Genomic DNA, 19,521 nt, shown 5'->3' with positions numbered 1-19,521 from the left:
ACTATGTCGTTCATATATAGAAGGAACACTATCGGTCCTAATATAGAACCTCGTGGTAAACCGACTACAATTTCACCAGGTGTTGATGATACTGCGTCTATTTGCGTTATTTGAATACGACTTTTTAAATAACTGATGAGAAGCTGAAGAGCAAGACCTCATACCCCGTACCGTTTCAGCTTTTGAAGAAGGATATCGTGTTTTATCAAGTCCAAGGCTTTCTTTAAATCGAGAAGAATTCCTATTTTTACTAGTCTTCTTTCTATATTATCAATTGTTTGTTCCATTATATTAAGCAAAACAGATTCTGTTGTTTTATTTTTTGGAAACCATATTGGCCTTTGGAAGTAATTTCATATCGTTCCAGATAATTATACAGGCGATAATTTATTACATGTTCAGCAACCTTCGCAAAAGTAGAGGAAACGGAAATCGGTCTGTAGTTCTTGAGGTTGCTGGCGTTACCGCATTTGTGAATTACAGCTACACGAGCCACTTTCATCAAGTCTGGAAACCTACCAGTGTTAAGCATGATGTTACAGATATGTGCTAGTGGGGCAGCTGTATTATCTGCAGTAAATTTAATTGGCTGTGTTAGGATGTCATCTATTTCCGGATCACTATTGTTTCGGAGTGAGTTGATTATGTCTACAATCTCATTATCAGCACATAGTTCCAGGAAAATTGAATTTGTGTATCGCTCCTTTACTTAACTTGTAAGCTCTTTATGGAATGGATCTACATTCTCCATTACACGAGCTGTAAGGAAAAGCTCGTTAAATTTATTTGCCAAGTTAAGTGAAGAGAGCACACTGGTTGATTTTTTTCCGAGGATATCGCTTACGAGAGCCCAACTCTGCTTTGGAGATGTAGTGATGGAGAACTTGTTTGTATAGTATTGTTTTCTAGCCTTCTTTATGTTGGTTCCTAGCTTGTTTCTGATTTTCTTGAAATCTCGAAACATTTCTGCGCTTTTTGTTTCGATAAAAGTTGAGAATGAGCAATTTTTTTTGTAGTATGCGGTCATAAAGTTCTTTTGAGATCCATGGTTTCCTTTTTCACATTCGATCTAATGGCACCTTGAGCCGCGGCATAGAGCTAGGTGAAGTCAGGCACATTCGCGTATGCTTTGGCACGCTAGTAACCAAGTGAGCGAGGTTGAAAGCAACCGCAAAGATGTCCAAACCAGAAGGTGGGGATAGAAGGCTTCCCATTGTCACGCAGGCTAGCACGGAGCCGCGGCCACAGCTAGGTGGACACGAGCGCCAGCTCCCAAAATCGCTAGCACTCGCACATAGCGTTTGCGCTGCAAGACATGCTACGTAGAAAACGGTTTCGAGAGGTTAAAATTTTTACCCTCAGTGAAAAACGTCTCGTCCCATTCGATGAACTGCTCCTCGAAGAGGAATTCACGTCCCACAAGGCGGAGTGCTGTATGTTCTTGTTAGCCCGATGGTGGGCAACTCGCATTGGCTAAACAATTCGGCCCACTGCAGAAGCAAAAGCAATGAAAAGTTAGGTCTCTTCCTCGCCGGCTTAAAGCTTGGTATAGATTTTTTTATTCTAAGCAAAACCTATGGACCTGCTATGAATTGCGGTGGGCTAGAGCTGACGGAAATATTCGCAAGTTTCATGACCTATAGGAGGTGCCACTGATATCGAACATGGCTGACCGAGAGATGGTCCGGCGGCCGTGCAGTATTGTCTATAGCCGCGCTAGCCTTGTGCTGCGCTGCGCTGCGCTACTTGAGGATGCGTTGAAATATTCTTGCCAGTGTGTTGCTTATAGACGAAGGAGCTCTCAATGCAGGTCCTGTTTGGTGTGTAACAAAGAAAAAGACAACGCTAATTTTGACACAAACCACACAGAAAGACGAACATGACGGGCGCTGGCTCAGACTGTGCTTATTGAATATATATATATATATATATATATATATATATATATATATATATATATATATATATATATATATATATATATATATATATATCAATCAATCAATCAATTTTATTTCTGCCTCAAAAAAGTGACAGAGGAGCTGCAGAAAAAGCTGTCATAGACAGCTTGACTGAGCCGCAGCCCCCATTATACCGGGCAGCAGTGACAGGCAACGAGAAAAAATAACAAAACAAACAAAAGAAAACAATTCAGAGAAAAACACATTAACACACAAAAAAAAAATCATTTTGTAACACAGTCTATGTATAAGCAACGCAGCTCACGATTAGTACAGGTAGACAAGTTGAAATTGGCAGATTTGTATGTGTTTAGAAGAGAACGAAGTCTATATTGCAGGCGCTGTTTACCGGTATTTATGCGTGGTGTAGGCACCAACCAGGTTTCAGGCTCTCTAAAAGGGTAACTCGCTTCTTTTTCTTTCAAATTTGCCAGACGTCGAATATAATTTATGTTATTTTTGGTTTCAAGTTTAAAACGCACACTCAGTCGATATTGATATAAATCAAAGATTTTGATTATGCCCGTTTCACGAAAGAACGCTTTGCTGGGTGCTCCATAGTCCGCATTAAAGACGTAGCGAAGAAACTTTTTTTGCAGAACATAAATTTTTTGTAATGAAGAATACGTTGCAGTGCCCCATACAAGCTGGCAGTAGTTAATGTGGGCACAGAACAGTGTGTTATAGAGAAGTAGTTTAATTGATTTAGGAAGAATGTATCTAATGCAGCCAATCGTGCCTGTTACCCTGGCTAACTGCCGGACAACATGATTTGTGTGATCTTCCCAAGACATGTGCGAAGAAAATACTGCACCTAGGCATTTGAAGTGATCAACTATTTCTATTTCTCTCGAGTTAAAGGTAATACTATCGTGTGGGGTGATCGGTTTGTTTCTTGGTCGAAATATTACAGCTTTAGTCTTTTTTTCATTCACGCGCATATAGTTTGATTGTGACCATCTTTCCAGTGTGATCATTGTTGTGTTGCACATTTGTATCAGGTCATGAATGTTGCTTCCGGAGAAAAAAATGCTAGTATCATCGGCATATATGATAAACCTGACATTTGGGTTAATGTTCACAATATCATTAAGGTAAATGTTGAAAAGTAGGGGCCCAAGTATGCTTCCCTGTGGGACACCAGAATAAATTTCTTTTATTTCTGAATATGTATTATCTATGTTGACAGTTTGTTTCCTTTTTGACAGGTAAGATTTTATATATATATATATATATATATATATATATATATATTATATATATATATATATATATATATATATATATATATATATATATATATATATATATAGCCCGAAGAAGGTGAACGCATGCGCATTTCTCACATGGTTATCACAAATTTGGCGCCGTTTTTATCTCTTTTAGACAACGTTCCACCAACTAGCTCAACAAAAGGTACTGTTATACGATCCTTATTTGGTGCTGTGGCTGGAAGATATGTACGATGTCACCAGTCAGCGTAGACGCCTTCTATGCCTAGAAACCACAGGGCGATCGAAACCACCCGACGTATGCGTGGCGCTGGCGCCGTTGAGCGGCAGGTGCAACATGTACTGCGGAGGCTCTAATCAAGGCAAGAAAGATGGCAAGGACACGTGCACCGAGAGAAAACACGGATACCATGAGAATCATAGGCAATTCATGCTATTCACTGACACCAGCGTTCCAAGTTGTTCGCAGTCAGTGGCCCCGTTTTTCACTCGATTTCTGCACATATGTTTCGCATTTAGCTGCTTATACAAGCAAAACCTTTAAAATTGTGCTCTAGGCGTGGTCTCTTGCGTGGTCTCCTGCACTGCCGTGTTGTAGGCGATAGGCGAACTTAGTCAGGATAACGGTCCACGTCCAGCGTTCGGCATACAGATGCATAGCGAGCATATGTCAGCGATGGTTTCGTTCAGACGCTGCGTGAGTCCATAGGTCTGCGGATGGTACGCCTTTGTTCTCCGGTGGCTTGCTTGGCTGTAGCGCAGGATGGCTTGCGTCAGTTCCGCCATGATGGCTGTTTCTCTGTCCCTGATGAGCACATTGGGGGTGCCGTATTGCAGAGGAATGCACTCGACGGTAAAATTCCCGACTTCTGCTGCTGTTCCCTTTGGTAGGGCTTTTGCCTCGGCGTAGCGGGTCAGGTAGTCGGTCGCTACGATGATCCACTTATTTTCTGTTGTTGACTTTGAGAAAGGGCCAAGTAAGTCTCTGCTGATCTGCTGGAAGTGCCTTGAGGGGGGTTCAATAGTGTTCAGAAAATCTGCTGGTCGGATGGGAGGGGTCTTTCGGTGCTGAAAATCTCAGCAGGTTTTCACATAATATGCGACATCGGCGAAAACTCGGGGCCAGTAATACTTTTCTTGAATGCGACGAACGGTCTCATCCCATCGAAAGGATGGTTTCGTCCGTCGAAAGCGTGATGAGCTTGGATCTAAGGTCGATGGTCACCTGATGTGCATTTTGAAAATCCATGCCTAGTATTACGTCGCGGGAACAATGCTGAAACACCACGAACGTAGCAGCGCATGTATGTCCCTTTACCGTCAGTAGCGCTGTTATTCTTCCTGATGGCGTAACGAGGTGCCCTCCTGTGGTACGATCCTGTCCCAAGCGGTCAGGACTTACCTCAACTGCGTAACAAATGTTCCATTCATTAGTGAATAATCGGTTCCATTGTCGACTAGAGCGGTGACTTTTATTCCGTCGATAGCAACCTCTAAGTCTGATGTCCTGGTTCTTGTGTTGCAGGTCGTCCTTGGCGTCTGGTCAGGACTTTGTCGGTTGTGTGAATCGTGGGTAGGGCGTGCCATCAGGGCTTTTCTTGATGGGGCGTCTTTTTGAAGTCCGGTCGCTTCGTGGTCGAGCCCGTGTTTATGTGCGCCGTCAGCGTTGTGGATTCGGCGTCTTCATGCTGTGTGATCGGTTAATGATCTTCGTCGTTTCACTAGTGAGCAACCACACCTCCAAAGGTTGCTTCCTGTAGTTTGCCCTGCGGGGCTGGGGGACCTTCCGCGAAGAACCGTTGCGTAGCCGCACCCCGGCAACACAAAACGTGGCGTGGACAGTGATGGTGAACGGGAGAGACGGCGAGATTACATGTACTCTTCTCGACGCAGGTACTCGTCGATATTCCGGGGTCTTTGACCGTGACGGAGTCGTGGGGCATGAACTAAGAAGGCACGCAAGCCAATTTTTTGTATGGGCAGTGCCGAAGAATCTGGCCGGACTCGCCACAGTGAAAGCAGAGGGGGCGGCGCTGGTCGGGGGTCATCCAGAGGTCGGCTTTTCTTTTGTGAGCTTGTAAGTGAGTTACGCGGGCGGGTGATTGGGATCTATGGGGCGGTGTATACACTCCTGGCGCTGAGTAGTAGGATGCTTTGGCTGCGCACAGCGGCGGCGTAATCCATGTCCTGGAATTGTGTGGTCGTAGAATTTGCGGTGCCAAGTTCCTGTTGCCCTTCTCGCACCACTTTCATGAGGATCGTTGCTTGAGGCTGTTGGGAAGTTGGCGGCAGTTGTCGTAGCTCCCCGGGGACGATTTCTCGGATAACGTCCCGCAAGTTATCACTGGTGGTGGTCTTGTCGTGTCCAGACGATTTGCATAGACGTAAGCAGGGCGGTTCCACTGCCGAGCCCGGATGTGGAGGATCTTCTTGATCGTGCAGGCTACTTACATGAATTCTTCGACGGTGTTTGGCTGCTCGCGGACGCGGTGGGTAAACAGTGGTTCTTTTATGCCACGCATTAAAAACTTAACTTTCTTTTCCTCGGCCATCTCGAGGTCGGCGAAGCGAAAGACGCGCTTCATCTCTTCTACGTAACCACCGCGGACGGGCTCATTCGGAAGCTGGATCCTGGACTCGATGGGTCGTTCGGCTCTTTCTTTCCTCACGACACTGGTGAATACCTTAAAAAGTTTCTTCTTGAATAGCTCTCATGTCGTTAGGGAGGACTCGTGGCTTCCGTACCACGTACGTGCTGAGCCCTCCAGTGAGAAAAATACCTGTCCCATTTTCGCCGCATCACCCATATTGTTGAATGGCGCCACGCGTTTAAATTGCTTCAACCATTCTTCGGGGTTTTCGGCTAGGGATCCATTAAAAGTTGGCCGCACCCGCGGCTGCTGCAGTATGCTCGGGGCCGACATCTGTGGCGAAGTTGCAGTGCTCGTAGCAGCGTCTTTTCTATGCTGGGTGTGGCCCGGCAGCGTCCCGAACTCAGGCTGCGCCCCTTGGAGACGGCGCTGGCTCAGTGAACTGATGGCGAGTCGTCCGGTGCGAAACGCAGAGGGCTGGCGACACGACTTAAATGAGGTGTCCGGTACATAGACGGCCTCCCGGCAGCTCCACCAGATATCACGTGATGGCGGCGGCAGTCCGGCCTGCAGAAAAAGAGCGAAAAGGATTTCCAAACGAAACTTTTTATTATGCTAATTTGTGCAAACAAAGAACTGAATGGCTCGGCGGGGGCGTAGCAACAAGCGTGCTGTATGGTCGTCGAGCAGAATGCCCGCCCCTCTCGGACATGCTCAATCTAAAGCTGATAGCGAATGTTCTAGATACGGCGTGCAAAGTTACCACAACGTTCTCGAACAATGTAGAATCAGCTCCGGCTCGATGCGATGAGAATAGATAAATCTGGACGCATCTTGCAATCAAAGCGAGAATGCCGCACGCCGGCAGCTTTGAAGAATGAAAGAACAAACGGTACACAGATGCGCGGCAATATGTCATGGAAGCCTTCGAGGCAGACATGCGATTGCATACCTGCGCGGTAAAAGCGGCTGAAGGATAACTTACCGGCGGAATGCCTACCTTATTAAGAAGACCTGGAGTGTGCGACACATACCGAGGCGCTTAGGTAAGTTCACTGCGTAATTTCGAGCGGTGGAACCGCTTATGAAAAAGACACAGGTGTAACATTTTGCAACAAAGATAGTAGCTCAGAGCTGATTGGGATCTGTTTTGTCGGAAGGAATGAAATGATTTTCTTAAAAGAATAATTTTAAAGATGAAGGTGCTTTTCAAAAGTATCGCCGTAAGTAAGCTAACATTCAGATGACATTACTAATTACATGCGGAACTTTCGAAGTGAGATTGAAGGAGATGGAGTTAAGTTTGAGGAGGTGGATTATCGATCGATGTTGGTGATCGACAGATGAATGGTATTGATAATGAAGTCTCCATATGGTTCGGTGATCCGGCGACAAGTTGGGCAACAGACTGGACAACTTCTTCGGGACACTGCAATTTTCTGCATGGGCGCTCACCAGCCATCTGCCCTCCGACCGCCTCTTTCGCGCCAAATCTCGCCCTTAAATCCCAATGCCCAGCATTCTGGGGACCCTTTTTGTAACCAATGGGAAATGCGCCTGTCAGAGCCAATCAGGAGAATTTCGTTCAAACTGAAGCATCCAACAGCACGCCGGTGCTCACGGGGTTCTTTCTCCCGAGCGCCATGCGAATTCCATTAAGACTCTCTTCACTTCACTTTATAACCTTTAAGGCTCCAGAGATGGGGGTATTACATAAGAGGTGAGTTACATATATACAGGAGATTTAATGAACAAGGAAACACGTAAGGTACATAAAATATTCGCTGTTAAAGATAGCAGCTAAACAGTTCGCAATTGTTGATGGACAGGTGATTGCGGCGATGCCGTGTGGCAGGCTGTTCCAGTCCGTGGCTGAGCGTGGAAAGAATGACGATGCACTTGAAGGGGATGACCAATGCGGTGGGAAATGCGTGCTGGCGGATTGATGTAGAGCGGACGACGAAGTGAGCTGAAAAAAAAATTTCTGAAGCAAGCACATACTAGTATTACGACGTCTACAAGCCAAGGTGTTAAGCCTGCCTCTGCTTTTAAAGATGATATACTGACATTATACGAATAGAACGAATATATAGATCTTGTGGCTAGATTTTGTGCTGATTTTATGAAATTTGTTACATAATTTTGGTTAGGGCTCCAAATAGCAGACGCGTATTGTAATTTAGAACAGACAAGTGGTTTATTTATTAATTTTATTTATTTACAATACTCTCAATCGCCGAAGCATTGCAGAGGGGAGTGGGGTGAACGTTTAGGAGCGAGGTGAACATTTGCGGTGAACCTTTGTGAGGAATCTCGGTTGAAGAGTAGCAAGTTGTATGTAGAAAATTTAGGAAAAACAGTATTAATAACCAGACTGCAAAAACGTTAGAGTAAACAGTAACAAACCATTAAAAGCCATACATATTAGCATCAAACATCTAAGAATGCAATGATGTAGATAACAAAACCTGCTGCTCAAATTGGTTCTTTCACCAGTACGAAAACATTAGGAATACAGACATGGAAAAGTAGGAAAAAAAAAAACAAAGCCAACTACTTAAGCATATCATTTTTATGACCTAATAGGATTGTAAACAAGTTCGAAACGTCATGGCTTCGTTTGAGGAATAGAAATGAAAAGTTGTTACAACACTTAGGCCACGTCATCAACAAACATAAAAACGGATAAAGCTTTTCTGGAAAGGGCATAATTATTGACGCATGCGATATCAGCCGGGAGGTGGCTCAGTCGCCGCATATACGTGGTAAAGATGAGTACGAGAATGTGTATGCGTTACAACGAATATATCCAACCTTGTGTTTGTGGTCAACTAGTGACGAGCGATAAGCAGGTACTAGAATTAGCTGCTTTCTTAAAGTCGATCGATGGTATACGTTGAAAAAGAGGTACAAAACGAAAGTAACTTCTACGCAGAGACAAACAGGTTAATGAAAGACTGTTCTTCATACTTGTTACGCTTGATGTGCGATGAGCGTTAGTTAAAATGAAACGAGCCGCATTGTTCTGTACAAGTCCAAGGGACTGGCATAAGTTAGCTTGCTTAGGGTCCCATATGGAAGCGGCGTATTCTATTTTAGATCGTGCAGGTGTCTTATAAAGACGTATTTAATCTGAGGCCTTGCTGAAATTTCTAAGGAGATACCCGAGCATGCGGTTAGCGTTGCAAATTATTGAATCAATGTGCGGTTGTCCCGATAATGTTAAGGTTATGAGCAGACCTAAGTACCGATATGATGAGATGGCTTCCAGTTCAGTGTTATTCAGGTCATACTTTAGACGAGCAGTGGAGCGACGTGATACACGCATTAACTTGCATTTGTTAGTGTTAAGCACCATTTTTCACATTTTACACCAATTTGCAATGCTGTCAATGTCCGACTAAAGTTTCTATATCAGCTTCGTTGCAAACTTCCCGATAAACAACGCAGTCGTCACCGTAAAGATGAATGGAAGGTGTCACATAATTAGGAAGGTCATTAACAAATATGAGGAAAATCAACGGACCTAAAACAGAACCCTGAGGTACACCAGATGTTACTTTAGTTAGGTTTGAATCGTAGCCTTCAATTGTTACATATTGACAGCGGTTAGTAAGAAAGCACTCAATCCAAAAAAGAAGTTTGTGGTCTAAATTCAAAAGAGGTAGCTTAAACATCAGTACCTTATGGTTAACCTTATCAAAAGCTTTGGAGAAGTCAAGGAAAATGAAATCAATATCGTAGTGTTTGTCAAGAATAGCATCCAAACGAAGTGTAAAGACCAGCAACTGCGTTTCGCAGGAAAATTAACGTCTGAAACTATGTTGCCCATGTGTGAAAAATGAGTTCTCTTCCAAGAAGTTGAAGACGTACGAATACAGCACGTGCTCCAAGATTTTTTAAGGAATGCTTGTTAATGATATTTTTTTTATTCGAAAATGAAACTGAGCACAATTCAATATGTACAATAATAACTGGACCCATAGCCAGGGGCTAGTTTCGGGTCCAACACAATACAATACAACATATTTGCAGCACGCGGAAACTAACATTTCTATTCCTAAAACGAAAATTAGAACGTTATAAGATTTGCGGAGAAAAAATACAGGAATACAAACAAAACGCTCACAAAAAACATATTTCTCTTCGAAACAAAAAGTAAAAATGTAATTTAGAGCTGAGTGTCAGTTACCTGTTTTGTACAACGGAACCACCTCCTCAGTCTTCCATTGCAAGGTACGTAGTTCAACACAAGCAAGAGAGCGCTGAAAAATGTTTTCCAAAAAATAGAGGACCGCACGATTGTTTGCTTCAGAAATTTTGAATTTGTGTTATCAGGCCCTGAAGGCGATTAGATTTTCAAGGAATCAATTACTTTTGCGATGCCACCAGGATCAATGATTACTGGCAACATCGGAGAACCTTTGAAATCTGGAAATTCATCAGGAACATATTCTACAGACACTGACGAAAACGCATTCGAGAATACCGTGTTCAGCGCACAAGGAGACTCGTAAGACGTAACTGGCTCTCCGGAATCATCGTGAAGACGAATTGCTCTGTTCTTTCATGTTAACAGTGGACCTGAACTTCTTTGGACGACTGTTTATCAACATGTTTGGCAACGTGCTGTTAAAGAAGTGATCCTTGGCAACCAGGATTGCATCCGCGTACTCTTTTGAAACTGAGAATTAGGCATCCCATCGATCAAGCGCGTTTCGAGCTTTAGCCAGACAAAACAGTGGCTTTTTCTTGTTAGAAATGCGGGCGAGTGTTCTACTAAGCCACGGGGCTCTAGCGTTTCTCCTAATGCATCTTAATGGAATGAATGTGTTGCCGAGCTCAGGAACCTGCGCAGCAAACAAATCCCAGTTTTGCTGTGCACAGAACGCCGTTCAAAATCTTTTACGTACGTGAACCAGTATCGACAAAGGTTCTCAATAATAGCGTAAAAAATAGCTCTACTGTAGTCCCGAATCCGCTTAACTGTTCCTGGCGAGCGTGGCAAAAAAATGTTTAGATCGAATTGAAGCAAATCATGGTCACTAATGCCGGGAAGATCGGTGATAGAAGAAAGCAAATCCGGGTGAGTCGTCAGTATTAGATCTAGCGTATTAGCGGACTGTGACTTGATGTTGGTTGTTTGACAAGCTGAGTGAATTGCAAACATGATCCGAAGTCAAGAAAACTCTGAGTTTGAGACACGAATGGAAAAATGATTGGATACAAACTTTCCCAAGAAATATTGGCAAAGTCCCGTAACAAGGATATAGATAAGGCAGGATAACGAGACACGATGCCACTGATAGCATCATGCAGTTCATCGATGAACGTTGCCCTGGTGTTTGAAGGACGATAACACACGCCTGGTATTATTCTGCTATTTCTGAGATTGATTCCAACCCATACAGCTTCCAAGCTAGAGCCCACGTCTATGGAAAACGAGAAGATTAATCTTGGTACAGCGATGGGCCCCTTGCAAGAATACGCCACCTGTGGGAGACCACCGGAACCATAGCGCGCCGGCGCCATGTTGGGGGAAGACCGCAAAGACGCCCGATTCGGTCGCCGCACGGATTTACCGCGGTACGCCGTACTAGCTCTGCCTTAAGCTCTGGCACTACTGATTCTGGCGTCATCTGAAGCACTTCAGGATGGTCAACTCCTGCTGTGTTCCACAATGCCATCAACACGGATATCGCGACGCGAATGGCGTAAAGGTATGTACTTAAGTACGTACTGTAAGTAGTACGTCCGCAGTGGATGCAAGTCTCCTGGTATGCGCTTCGGCGAACGTTACCTATTAGAAAGAAATGATGTGGTGACTACCGACAGCCTTCCAGCTTTATAGATCGTTGCGAATTGGTGTAAAATGCGCCGACGAAATGCGTCGTTCCTTTGTGCTTGTGCAGCCGAGTGAACGACGGTGTTGGTGGAGGCGGTCGAATCTAAGCTGAGTGCGCACACCTACTCGTGCACTTTGCATTCGTTGGCTGCACGAGTATGCGCTATGGTAGACTGTGAGCTTTCGTATTGCCTATGATTTAGTGCCCCGGAGCTTTATGAGAGAAGAAAGAGGTTCCCTGTTGGCGATACATTTAGACCACAGCTTAGAAGTTTCTCACTAGCATCACACAACACGCTGGTTTGCGTCGTTCTCGATTATAAATTAGGTCGCCGGACGAAGTATAATACAGGCCACCTCGCCATCAGCAGCAGTGTGCTTTGACCAAAACACCACTACGACACATGTGCTTTTTCATTTCATTTGGTTCGCTTGTAGTGATACAGCGAATGTTTTTAAAACCAAAACCAAAGCACTGGAGAATATAGCACAGGAAACCATTTTTGTATGGAAGCACTCACTGATAAAAAAACACAGGGGGTGAGTTTATGTAAAATTTTATTTGTGACGTTGATCAACTCGATCAGTAGAGTAACCATTTTTACATGAAAGATAACAGACTAGAAAGTAGGAAAAAAACAGTCACATCATGCTCTCAATGCCAATTACATCTCTTGCAGGTGTCTTATCACAAGTTTCCCAGAGACAGTCTACTGCTCAAGAAGTGGATTATTGCTATAAAGAGAGACCCGGGTCATAATTTTGTAATTTACCAATCAACTAAAGTATGCACCAAACATTTCAAGCTAGATGACTTCTTCAGCAATGTAGCAAGTGGAAGACGTTTCCTCAAAGAAAATGCTGTTCCGTCACGGTTCCCATTTTGGAAACCAGTGACCAAACGTCGACCACCAAAGCAGAGGCTACCATACTGCATCAACAGGACTAACAACCAACACAAGCACTGCAAGGTCTGGAGAAACATCTCACCAAGGCAGCACTCAAGATGAAGAGCCTCGTGTAAGCCCCAACATTGCAGTTTGCGACTACCAGCCCGCAGACTTGGCAGAGCAACCAGACTCTCCTACTGAGAAGCAATTTGAGCTTCAAGATTGTTCTGTGTGTACTGACATGAAGGCAGAGCTTCAGGCCAAATATGATGAACTTAAAAACATCTATAATTATGTAACAAATCTGAGAACTGTTGTACAGAAGTTAAAAGGTGACCTCGAAGTAGAAAAACAGAAGAATGCCAAGCTTGCAGCACATAATGGATATCTGCAGCAACAGCTTGCAGTGACCACTCAGCAGCTGCAAGAAGCAGAAGCTGTAAATGAAAATCAGCAACAGAGGGTGTTCTTACTAGACAGATTCAAGAATGACGATAGCAGCATGCAGTTTTACACAGGACTGCTCATCTACCAGGATTTCCAAAATCTTCTGCGGCTGTGAAAACCAGGCGAAAATGCATGTAATGTGTATAGCAAGAAACATTGCCTGCCCAATGATGATGCCAGACGTCTACCTCGCAAGCTTTCACAAGAGGAAGAGCTATTTCTTACACTGGTTAAGCTCAGAACAGGATTCCTTCACCCGCACCTTGGCCACATTTTTAGTATCTCACCTAGTACGGTGTCGAGGATATCCTCTAGTTGGGAGAGCTTTATGTATCTCCAGCTAGGAAAACTACATTTGTGGGCACCCAGAAGTGTGATCAACCGCAATATGCCTGCTGTGTTCCGCGAGCTCTACCTCTCCACAAGAGTGATTATTGATGCCACAGAGATCAGGCGCGAGTTACCTAGCTGTCTTGTAATGTAGTTAGGTACATATTCAAATTATAAATCAGTCAACACTTTCAAGGCACTTGCTGGTGTATCACCAGATGGTCTGCTGACTTTCGCTTCAGAACTTTTCATGGGGTCACTCTCCGACAGAGAAATTGTGATTCGAAGTGGATTTCTAAAGGAGACATTTTCTTCTGGAGACACTGTCATGGCTGACAAGGGTTTCAAAATCAGGGACCTGCTTGAAGAAAAAAAAGTGGCCTCAATATTCCACCATTTCTCAGACAGGACTAGTTTGAAAAAGAAGACGTGCAGGAAACGCGAGATATCGCGTCTTGTCGAATCCATGTAGAGCAACGAATATAACGCATCAAGTTCTATCACATCTTTGACCGCCCCATACCGCTGTCTCTTGGCCCGCTATTTAACTAGATATGGTCAGTCTGTGCAGTGCTCAATAACATGCAAAGCCCTTTAATTCTAAAATCCGAATAGAAACATTTTTCAACTATTGTGGTCTGCTGAATCAATCCTTACGTTTCATTCAGTCCTTGAGCTCCTTCACCATAAAAGGCAACAGTGTGTTGAAATAGAAGCTGCTCAATACGGCTTCCATGTTGCTACATTCATCTTCATAGAAACGCAACCTCTGGACAATGAGGAAGTGCGGCCCTTACACTACAAAGTCTGCCCACTGCGTCAGGGTAACACCCATCTTGCCGAGCACCTGCATATAGTGTTCATGGTCCTTCTTGAGTGTTGGCAGGCAGTTCTCGTCAAAGTCGACGAAAAAGTCTTGCGACAGATGGCCTTCTTTTGTAGCATCCTTCAGAGAATAGGGGCACTTAACTTCCACGGTACCCCACGGGAAGGGCTCACAGGGGTCAAAGGCGATTGCATCTGGTGATGCACCCAGCCATGGTTTTGTGGGGTTCACGAAGATTCCACAGTTAATGATTTCAACAGGATGACCTGCAGCAATCATGGTGTCCTTATATCGCAGGATTGCATGACTTTCAGTTGCAATTCCGTATCTGAAAAAAAGGGGAGTCACGTTAGGAATCTGTTCTTTTTCCGATATGTATCTGTGTCAGTAGCAAATACACATACCTGATAGCTCTCACACGGGAAAGGTCCTTCATAGCTGTTAGGTTTGCTAGCCCTTTCTCCGTCCATTTTTTGCGGCTCATGACTACGCCAAAGTGGGACGCCGTCAATAGATGGCTGTGGGCTTGAAACTAAGCTGTGCTGTTCCTTTGCTTTATGGAGGCCCTCTCCAGTTGTTGGGCTTCAGCAGGTCTAACAACTATTCCCTAAAAGGTGAACAAAAACAATGATTTAGCTTGTGTTGCACACATAGTACGTGCCACAATCAACGTTATAGGCCACATGTCTTAAACAGTTCGTGGCTTGTAACAGACATAAAAACTTTACTGAAATGAAGTAAACATAAGAGTGATGCAAATACCTTAAGCACTGCGGCAGTAGCTCCATCCACTGGGTAAGCAACCTGCCAACGTGTCAGGCCACTGAAGCACACAAAGGGTTCAGGTGTCTCCCGCAGCTGTGGCTGCCTGCTTCTTAGGTTGTCTGACATAAGCACAGAAAACCCATGCGGCACAAGCGACTGTTGGTAGCACAGCAGACAACCTTTTATCCGCTTGCCGTATCTGGTTTCGACCACTTCAGTGCAGTCGGCAGCTTGAAGCACCTAGCAAAATGTGGCATTCCACTCGATGTGTTCAAGGCATCAGCAAATGCTTTTATGCAATCTTCTTGCTGCTCCATTGGCTCACTTGCAGCATGACTGCTGTATACCTTTGAGCTGCGGGGAACAGCTTGCCCGCCTTCTGCAACTTTTCGCCAGTCAATTTTTTGGACACTGGTTCCTCGTAATGGATTTGTTTTTGGCACTCGCCACCGCTGAGGCAAGTCAGTGGATGACATATGAGCTGGTGCCTCAGAGAATCCTTTTTCCTGAAGCAGCACGACAATCCTTAGCACTGCTTGTAAGTGGCTACACACATACTTTCCAGCAGCACATTCACATTGTCCGCCAAGCACGTCACCTTGCAGAGAAAAGGTCACTGAAACTACATATGGTGGCTTCTGTGGCAGCTGACCTTCACAAATACCATGTTGTCGCTGAAATAAAGACAAAAGTACTGGAATCAGCAGTTGTGGCATGACTACTGCAGTCTCGTCCCCAAGGGTCATTAAGGGGAGAAAACAGCATAGCAGGATGAAAACGAAGAAGCGACACTGCACTTCGTAACACTTTCACTTCGTCCTCGTCTTGTCGGGTTGCTTTATCCCGTGTACTGCAATGTATGCAAACCTGAAATAGTACCGCCGTCTTACTTTATAATGAATAACTATCTGGGTGTTGCAACGCTCTGCAGTAGTAGGACTTGTCTACGAAGTAAAAGGAATACTGCGAAGCCACTCTGCGCGACGCGAACACATGCACAAAACAGGATAGCACGAATACGAGCACGCACGAGATGTCAACACAATATTCTAACGTGCGTTCTTTATTGCACGTGTCTTTAATTCCATCTTTCGAAGCAGCGCGTACAAATAAAAGTAAGCAAATGAGTTTAATGGCGCTGACCTACACGTCGACCCGGCAGCGTAAAACAAAGCGAGCACATTACATCGGGCGCCGACAGGCGCAGCATTTCGCCGTTGCTTCACTTGCGCCTAATCAGTTCGGTTTAACAACATTTAAGCGCCCAAACGAAGTATGGCTACTTACGTTGCGCAGGAATAATTCGCTAACACAGATGACGTGACGACGTAGCTTTCGGTGACGAGCTTGTATGCTTTCCGCTGACATTTCGTGGTCGCTGTCAACCGCGACACGTATGCATCGATGTGTGCCCTCTGTTACGTCTCGCCTACGACGCGCGGTATAGCCGGCGCGGATGCAACGGACGCCGCGGCTTCGTTCATCGCGGCCGCAACGCCTCCCGCCAAGCGCGTCCAGGCAGGTTTCAGTGCCACGTGTCGTCGTGCGTGCGTGTATGTGTGTGTGCATGTTGGTGCCCACGCTTGTCAAAGCGCGGCAGCCGGGGAGAGGAGCTCCCCAACTGGGAGGCGAGGAGGTCTGACCGGCGCCGGCCCGGCGGACGCGCCCGTCACGTCTGGACATGTCCGTGCGTCGCCGTCTTGTGCGACTCATCCCAAGCCGTTCCTTCTTGCCCTCGACTCCGAGGGTATAAAAAGACAGCTGCGCCGGACGCCGGACGCCGAGAGAGAGGCGCGCCCCTGCGCGCGCGTTCTTCCTTCTTCCTCTGAAACCCTACCTATCCTTCTCTCTATCTGCACGCCGGCAGTGGTGGTGGTGTTTTAACACCAGTCGCAGGCCCGTGCATTTTCCTTTCCTCTTCCCTTTACATCCACTTACTACTACTACTACGCCGAGAGAGACTTCGATTCCTTCCTTCGAGTAACGTGGTCGCCCTGACCGGCTGCTCTTTTGCGATGCCAGAATAAACAAGTTGTTCTGTTGCCAGTCGACTCATCCTTTGCCGGGACCTTCGGATGTTTCCATCTGTGCCCCAGGCCGCCAGGCCAACGCTACCCTTGGGGCTTGCAACCCATTTGCAACAACTGGTTGCCAGCGGTGAGATCCCGACAACGGAGGCCAGCAGCGAAGATATGCGGTCAACTGTATGCTTAGCAGCACAACGACCATCCGGGAGCAGTGCAACGAGCCCTGTGTGATGACTGGTTGCCTGCAGCGGAACGACTGCACTGAATTCTTGGCTGCGAGGTTTGGTGAGTGCGGGACTTTCTTCTTCTGAGTTTTGCCAGGCTTTTGTTAGTGTCAGAAACAGAGCTGGTAATTGTGTTGTCGTTGCTGCCGGGTTAGTTTGCGGCAAGACAATAGTAGGCAGTAGAGAAAGCAGCATTCGGAGCAGCCATGGATTTCAAGTCGTTGCGCAAACCGAAATTGCTGGAGCTTGCAAGAGAGTTGGGTCTGGATGTGTCAGACAAACTCAGAAAACCAGAACTGCTAAGGGCTATTCTTGAGTTGGAGGCTGAGGATGACGAGCTGTCGGAATGCCTTGAGATCATTGAGGAGAGGGAGCAAAAAGAGAAAGACGAGCGCGAACGTAAAGAACAAAAAGAGAAAGACGAGCGCGAACGTAAAGAACAAAAAGAGAAAGACGAGCGCGAACGTAAAGAACAAAAAGAGAAAGACGAGCGCGAACGTAAAGAGCAAAAAGAGGAGCGCGAACGTAAAGAGCAAAAAGAGAAAGAAGAGCGCGACCACGCTTTAGAAATGAAGCGTCTCGAGGTAGAGATGGAACGCGCTCGTAATGGAAGTCAGGCACACGGTGCAGGAGAACGTGTATCGTTCAAAATGACTGACCTGATGCGGCCGTTTAAGCTTGGAGAGGACATTGGTTTGTTCCTGGTTAACTTTGAGCGAACGTGCGAGAAGCAGGGGTTCTCTCGGGAAACGTGGCCACAGCGCTTGCTCACTTTGTTACCCGGCGAGGCGGCCGACGTAGTCGCTCGCTTGAAGAGAGAGGAGGCAGAGGATTTCGACCAAGTGAAATCGAGTCTGCTAAAAAAGTACAGGCTGTCAGCGGAGGCGTTCCGTCGGAAGTTTCGGGAAAATGAAAAAGGCAGAAGCGAGTCATATACAGAGTTTGCCTACAGGCTTATGTCAAACATGCAGGAGTGGCTCAAAGAAGAGAAAGCGTTTGGTGACCACGAGAAAATTCTGCAGTGTTTCGGGCTGGAACAGTTTTACAGTCGGTTACCTGAGAACGTGCGGTACTGGGTCTTGGATAGGCCAGACGTTAGTACAGTGGCTAAAGCCGCCGAGCTAGCCGAGGAGTTTGTGACGCGTCGGGCTCGCGGAGCTAAGGACGGTCAAAAGGGTGAATTTGGCTCCAAGTCTGAGAGGCCGAAGTTCACACCCATGAGAGCAAGGGGGGACACACGTAGTGCGGATGCGAGTGAAAGCAGTCCGACCGAACGTAAGGAGACGGCGGCAGCCGAAGCCGAACGCAGAAAGCGGTTCGAGAGGAGGCAAGCGTGCGTGTGTTATACGTGCCAGAAGCCGGGTCACTTTTCGGCGCAGTGTCCAGAAACAAAAAGAGAAGTCGTGTGTTTGTCATTATGTAGCACTGACGAGAACATGAAGCTTCTCGAGCCTTACATGCGAGACTTCCTCGTGAACGGGAAAGAGTGCCGAGTGCTTCGTGATTCCGCAGCTACAATGGATGTAGTTCACCCCTCTTACGTAGAACCCGATATGTTCACGGGCGAGTGCGCATGGATCAAGCAAGCCGTGGAAGCTCATAGTGTGTGTCTGCCCGTAGCAAAAGTGCTTATTGAAGGACCTTTCGGAGCACTTGAGACGGAGGCCGTAGTGTCATCTATGCTGCCCCCCCCCCCCCCCCCCCCAGTACCCGTACCTATTTTCGAACAGGTCCGATCACCTCCTGCGCGAGAAGGGGCTTTTGTTTGGTGAGGCTAGCGTTCAGGCCTTAACCAGATCGAGAGTTCGGGAGCTCGCTGCAAAGGCGGTAGTTGCGGGGCCGACGTTGTCGAACAATGAAAAAGGGTCGGAGGCGCAGCAAGCTGATATTCCTAGCACGTCAGAACTGGATAAAATTGAGCCTGTAGCGTTGAAGGCACCAGGTACTGGAGAGGAAATGCCCGACACGGGCAAGTTAGAAGAGCTTCCGGTCGAGCTTCCGGGACTAGGCTCAGTGACGAACAGGGAAGACACTGATCAGGTCATTAGTGACTTAATCATTAAAGCACCGCTGTCAGCTGAGCAGAAAACCGAACTACACCAACTCTTACAAGAGTTTCAAGGTCAGTTCTCTGAGAGGCCTGGTAGGACTTCTGTCCTTACTCATGATATAGAACTTACCTCCCCAGAGCCAGTACGATCCAAGGCGTACCGGGTGTCACCCCGCCAGCGCGATATTATGGAGGCTGAGGTAAAGAAAATGCTACAGCTCGGTGTTATTGAGGCGGGTGAGAGTGATTATACCTCCCCTTTGATTTTAGTTGAGGTACCGGGCAAGGAACCTCGTCCTTGCGTCGACTACCGCAGGCTTAATTCCATCACTA

At 46.2% G+C, this 19,521-nt stretch overlaps 1 protein-coding gene and 1 pseudogene across 1 annotated transcript in view; one reads left to right on the top strand and one right to left on the bottom strand.

The window, feature by feature from the left end:
- The window catches only part of LOC144095163 (calcium-activated chloride channel regulator 4-like), a 601,494-nt gene that overhangs the window by 377,371 nt on the left and 204,602 nt on the right, over positions 1 to 19,521 (top strand). The window lies entirely within an intron of this gene.
- On the bottom strand, positions 13,961 to 15,554 carry LOC144094437 (uncharacterized; annotated as a pseudogene).

The sequence above is a fragment of the Amblyomma americanum genome, chromosome 6, assembly GCF_052857255.1.
Source record: "Amblyomma americanum isolate KBUSLIRL-KWMA chromosome 6, ASM5285725v1, whole genome shotgun sequence".
Classification (NCBI taxonomy): Eukaryota; Metazoa; Arthropoda; class Arachnida; order Ixodida; family Ixodidae; genus Amblyomma; species Amblyomma americanum.
Note: the sequence above shows the minus strand (reverse complement) of the source record. Positions and strands in the feature narration are given on the sequence as shown.